Raw genomic sequence first — 6,718 nt, forward strand, 5'->3', positions numbered from 1 at the left:
ATTTTCTGCCAGACATTAAGCACCCTGTTTTATAAGGGACCCATAATTGTGTCAGAGTTTGAGCCCACTAGAGTATCCTCTGGTACTCTGGTGGGCTAGTCCGACCCTGGTTCTAACACTCCAGAACCCACTGGTCTACCCTTGCCAGTCTTGAGATATCTATGTTGGCACCAGCAGGATTTACACATTATACCACATTGCATATAACCAATTTTAAAGGGGGATTCTCTGGAGGCATACTGAGGTTGTGTACGTGCTAAGTTCTGCTAAATATCAGACTCCATATCCTAAATGGCATTATATACTGAGTGCATTTACAAGACAATTCAACAGGTCCCTCTCCAAAAACTCAGAAAGTCCTAGTCATGTGGAATCTATCCCCCGGGGGCTGGAGTTTGTTTTGGGCAGGAAGTTTGTGTTTTTGGTCAATTTTTAACAACAAACAATGTAGGCTACTCTGGATGTCAGCTATAAACACAATTCTCTCCACGTGGAATGCTAAAATCATTAATAATCAGTCCTCTTTAAGGTTACAGGGTAGAAATACAATGCACGCTTTGCGCCCGTATGCCCTGTCCAGGGAGGCATTTTAAGATGGTATGGTTAACTGTGCTGTCACCAAGATCAAAGCAGGTATGAAACAATCTACTAATCAGTGCCACACACATGTAAATTAGCCCAGGCATTTAAGTAATATACATGGTCAATTTTCCCATAAAGACCTGACTTGACAGTACAGCCAAATACAACAAAGAGAATTAGCAGTTATGGAGGTGAAACACACCTGGATATGGAGGCTCGTCTCCTACTGCCCTGCTAAAAGTGAAGTAAAAATAGATTTTCACTATATATATATACAGTGGAGGAAATAATTATTTGACCCCTCACTGATTTTGTAAGTTTGTCCAATGACAAAGAAATGAAAAGTCTCAGAACAGTATCATTTCAATGGTAGGTTTATTGTAACAGTGGCAGATAGCACATCAAAAGGAAAATCGAAAAAATAACTTTAAATAAAAGATAGCAACTGATTTGCATTTCATTGAGTGAAATAAGTATTTGAACCCCTACCAACCATTAAGAGTTCTGGCTCCCACAGAGTGGTTAGACACTTCTACTCAATTAGTCACCCTCATTAAGGACACCTGTCTTAACTAGTCACCTGTATAAAAGACACCTGTCCACAGAATCAATCAATCAAGCAGACTCCAAACTCTCCAACATGGGAAAGACCAAAGAGCTGTCCAAGGATGTCAGAGACAAAATTGTAGACCTGCACAAGGCTGGAATGGGCTACAAAACCATTAGCAAGAAGCTGGGAGAGAAGGTGACAACTGTTGGTGCGATTGTTCGAAAATGGAAGGAGCACAAAATGACCATCAATCGACCTCGCTCTGGGGCTCCACGCAAGATCTCACCTCGTGGGGTGTCAATGGTTCTGAGAAAGGTGAAAAAGCATCCTAGAACTACACGGGAGGAGTTAGTTAATGACCTCAAATTAGCAGGGACCACAGTCACCCAGAAAACCATTGGAAACACATTACACCGCAATGGATTAAAATCCTGCAGGGCTCGCAAGGTCCCCCTGCTCAGGAAGGCACATGTGCAGGCCCGTCTGAAGTTTGCCAATGAACACCTGAATGATTCAGAGAGTGACTGGGAGAAGGTGCTGTGGTCTGATGAGACCAAAATAGAGCTCTTTGGCATTAACTCAACTCGCTGTGTTTGGAGGAAGAAAAATGCTGCCTATGACCCCCAAAACACCGTCCCCACCGTCAAGCATGGGGGTGGAAACATTTTGCTTTGGGGGTGTTTTTCTGCTAAGGGCACAGGACAACTTATTCGCATTAACGGGAAAATGGACGGAGCCATGTATCGTGAAATCCTGAGCGACAACCTCCTTCCCTCTGCCAGGAAACTGAAAATGGGTCGTGGATGGGTGTTCCAGCACGACAATGACCCAAAACATACAGCAAAGGCAACAAAGGAGTGGCTCAAGAAGAAGCACATTAAGGTCATGGAGTGGCCTAGTCAGTCTCCGGACCTTAATCCAATCGAAAACCTATGGAGGGAGCTCAAGCCCAGAGTTGCACAGAGACAGCCTCGAAAGCTTAGGGATTTAGAGATGATCTGCAAAGAGGAGTGGACCAACATTCCTCCTAAAATGTGCGCAAACTTGGTCATCAATTACAAGAAACGTTTGACCTCTGTGCTTGCAAACAAGGGTTTTTCCACCAAGTATTAAGTCTTTTTTTGTTAGAGGGTTCAAATACTTATTTCACTCAATGAAATGCAAATCAGTTGCTATCTTTTATTTAAAGTTATTTTTTCGATTTTCCTTTTGATGTGCTATCTGCCACTGTTACAATAAACCTACCATTGAAATGATACTGTTCTGAGACTTTTCATTTCTTTGTCATTGGACAAACTTACAAAATCAGTGAGGGGTCAAATAATTATTTCCTCCACTGTATATATATATATATATACACACACTCAAAATTGAAATTGCAAAAATCAAGAAGGAAAAGTCGTGGAATTACGGAAATCACAGAATCGCCAGACATCTTAATGATATGCAAATGATAAAAAATGGAAACAAAATATTCAAAACATCCCGATTTATTCAGTATCAAGGATGAGCTCCACATGCAGAAATACACACACTTACACGCCTTGGCATGCTTTCAGTGAGGGTATTAATGGTTGTCTGAGGAATGTTCTGCCATGCTGGATACACTTGGGCATGCAAATCATCAAGATATGCTGCTGGCAGCTCCCTTTACAATTGCAGATCAATGAAGTCCCAGATGTGTTTGATGGGAGACCAAGTCTGGAGATGCTGCAGGTCATGGTAGCACGTTTTGACTATGCAGGGTACTCACAGTAGCACAAGCAGCCTGACATTCCCCTGTTGAAAAATGGTTCCTGGGACACTTCGGAGAAATGTCACTGGTTCCATGACCAAATCAATGTAACGCTGAGCTGTTACTGTACCTGGAATGAACACTAGATGGGCCTGGCTAACGTACATTATGCGTCCCCACACCATAATCGCGGGAGTAGGATCGGTGTGACATTCCCTTGTGAAGGTCTCTTTATGGCATTGCCCACGTGGTCTCCTCACCAATCTTTGGCTATCCCTCTGTCTGAGACAAAAGCGGGACTCATTGCTGAAGAGGATAGACTCCATTCCAGCCTCCATTGTCATCCTGCTGTGCACCATGATAGCCTTTGCGAGTGGTGGCGTGAGGTCAATAGAACACCTGTAGCTGGACATCTGGATCGTAACTCCAAATATTTCATAAAATACATAAATTATAAAATTCGATAATGAACTGAAAGTTCCAGAAAATGACATCCAAAATTCTGGACAATCAGTACTTCGCTAAAATTTTATAGTCCTAGGATATAATAAAGTTGTAATTTTGACACTTAGGAACCAGCCCTGCAGTTTCAAGCCCCACAATACAAGGATCATGGTATTGGGTGAGGTGACCATTCTGTTTTTTATGTTCCAGAAAATTGTCTGATCACTAAGCGGAGGTGATAAAGCATTAACATACAGCAATCATCTCCTCTGTATGGAGACAAATGATTGCTAAAGAGATAATTTTCCTCATACAGATTAATTGTTTGCCAGCAGCATATCCCTGATTAAATAGGGTGATGTACTTTCGTCAAAAATGATTTTATGTGCCACATTAAAAATGAGATCATTATTTGAACAAATTTAGACTGGGCATTTATTGGGAACAATCATTCATATGATTGCTCATCCTCGATAATTGTCCCGATCCTCAGCTAAGGTAAAAGGGCTTTTAGTAAACCACTATTTATCTACACTGGAACAAATTTTTGTCAAACATATTCTGGATTAACAGAATTTTATGCAAGTTTTATTATCATCTTGAGTAATGAATGCCCACATGAACGTCACTGGATAATGATATGGTAAAAAGAGGGGATATCCCGGTATGATCTCTTGTTGGGTCTATTTGACAAATGTCAAAATCTTCATTATGTCACTAGAAAGGAACTTACAGATAGAATAAGTGAAAAAAGAACAGGTGTGGGAGTTGAATAAGTAATGGATATGAAGTGTGATAAATAATTCTATCATCTGATGAGAAATTGTGATTATATTTCGACATGTATTCATACTAAGCTAATCTTCCAATCTCAGATGTAAGTCACAAAACTTAACTCACAGTTTACTTCTTTCCAAAAAAAATGTATGAAACATCACTGAAGTTCCTTTAATGCACCTATACATAAGTAATGCTATATTGGTAGCATAAAGGGGTTCTCCAGGAATTAAAAAAATGAAGATACTTAAATACTATTTTATAAATATATTCACAAATACCTTTCATAACTTAGAATGGCTTGGTTTGTCTGGGGAGCAATCATAAGGAAAAATAAAATGGCCGCCGTCCTATCAGTACACACAAAACCTGTCCTAATCACACAGGAGGAAAAGTTCCTTCACCACAATGAGCCAAGAGTGCTGCCTCGTCCTCCTCTCTGCTCTGCTTGTCAGGAATCATGATCCTGAATAGAGGTGAATCTCTGTGGGAATGGAGATGATGAGGAGACATGAGAGGAGGGTGAGGTGTGGCTAATGAGCAGCAGCATTTGTATGCAGTCTCCATTACCACAGCCCCACATTACCACAGTCTGTCCTCTCCGTCCTCTATGTACTTCATGTCTCCTAATGAACTAAATTCCCCAAAGATTCAAGTTCTTATCATCTGTATTCAGGATCATAATCCTTGACAAGTAGAGAGGAGGAGTAGGCAGCTCTTTACTAGTGTTGTAAAGTAAGTTGTCCTCATGTGTGATCAGGACAGGTTTTGTGTGAATGGGACAGCGGCCATTTTGTTTCCTCTGATGATTGCTCCCCAGACAAAACAAGCCATTATAAATAATGAAAGGTAATTGAGAATATATTTATAATAACGTAATATTTAAGTATTATCATTTTCTTAATTCCCGGAGAACCCCTTTAAAGGGGGTGTCCCATGAAAAATATTCTACAGTTTTTAAATCAGCATCTGTATCTGAATTCTTTTATAAATGCATCCAATTTAGCATAGCCACTGAGTTATTAAAAAAAAAAAAAAAACATCTGTATAGCGCCACCTGGTGCTTTTTTTCTTTTCTTATTTCTTTGACCTGCTACCTGAGATGGCCGCACATGCTCAGTTTAATCCTTCCACCTGCCTCCTGAGCTGTGATAGGGAGAGCTGAGACATGACCCCTGAGCTGCACCAGAAGAGACACTCCCCTTGAGCAGTCAGCTTGATATAAATCTAGCAGAGCAATGAATGGGGAGATCTCTGGACCCATGTGAGGTACAGGGCTGGTTCTATCTTTGTTAGAAAGAGATCGGCATGTACTATATGATGGTTACTCTTGTACACTCTTTGTATACAGTAAGGATCAGAAGTATTTGAACACTGTGCAATTTTGCAAGTTCTCCCACTTAGAAATTATGGAGGGGTCTGAAATTCAAATTGTAGCTGCATTCCCACTCTGAGAGACAGAATAAAATAAAATAAAAATCAGGAAATCACATTTGATATATGATTTTTAAAGAATTTATTTGTCTTGCACTGCTGAACATAAGTATTTGAACACCTGAGAAACAGCAAAAATTCTGTCTCTCCAAGATCTTACTGTGCCTTTAAAAAGTCCACCTCTACTACACTCATTAACTACTAGCACCTGTCTGAGCTCTTTAAAGACACCTGTACACCCCACAGTTAGTCAGACGCCAACTACTACCATGGGCAAGACCAAAGAGCTGTCAAAAGACACCAGAGACAAAATTGTGGACCTCCACAAGGCTGGAAAGGGCTACGGGGCAATTGCCAAGCGGCTTGGTGAAAATAGATCAACTGTTGGAGCAATTGTTAGAAAATGGAAGAGGCTAAAGACGACTGTCAATCTCCCTCGGACTGGGGCTCCATGCAAGATCTCACCTCGTGGGGTATCACTGAAGATAAGAAAGGTGAGGAATCAGCCCAGAACTACAAGGGAGGAGCTGGTCAATGACATGAAGAGAGCTAGGAACACAGTTTCAAAGGTCACTGTCGATAGAACACTACGCCGTCATGGTTTCATATCATGCATTGCACGGAAGGTTCCCCTGCTCAAGTCATCACATGTCCAGGCCCGTCTGAAGTTTGCCAATGAACATCTGGATGATCCAGAGGAAGCATGGGAGAAAGTTATGTGGTCAGATGAGACCAAAGTAGAACTTTTTGGTCTAAACTCCACTCATCGTGTTTGGAGGAAAAAGAAGGATGAGTTGCATCCCAAGAACACCATCCCTACTCTGAAGCATGGGGGTGGTAACATTATGCTTTGGGGGTGCTTTTCTGCGAAGGGGACAGGACAACTGCACTGTATTAAGGAGAGGATGAATGGGGCCATTTATTGTGAGATTTTGAGCAACAACCTCCTTCCCTCAGTCAGAGCATTGAAGATGGGCCATGGCTGGGTCTTCCAACATGACAACGACCCGAAGCACACAGCCAGGATAACCAAGAAGTGGCTCCGTAAGAAGCATATCAAGGTTCTGGAGTGGCCTAGCCAGTCTCCAGACCTAAATCCAATAGAACATCTTTGGAGGGAGCTGAAACTCCATGTTGCTCAGCGACAGCCCCGAAACCTGACAGATCTAGAGGAGATCTGTGTGGAGGAGTGGGCC

Source organism: Bufo bufo, chromosome 6 (genome assembly GCF_905171765.1).
Source record: "Bufo bufo chromosome 6, aBufBuf1.1, whole genome shotgun sequence".
NCBI lineage: Eukaryota > Metazoa > Chordata > Amphibia > Anura > Bufonidae > Bufo > Bufo bufo.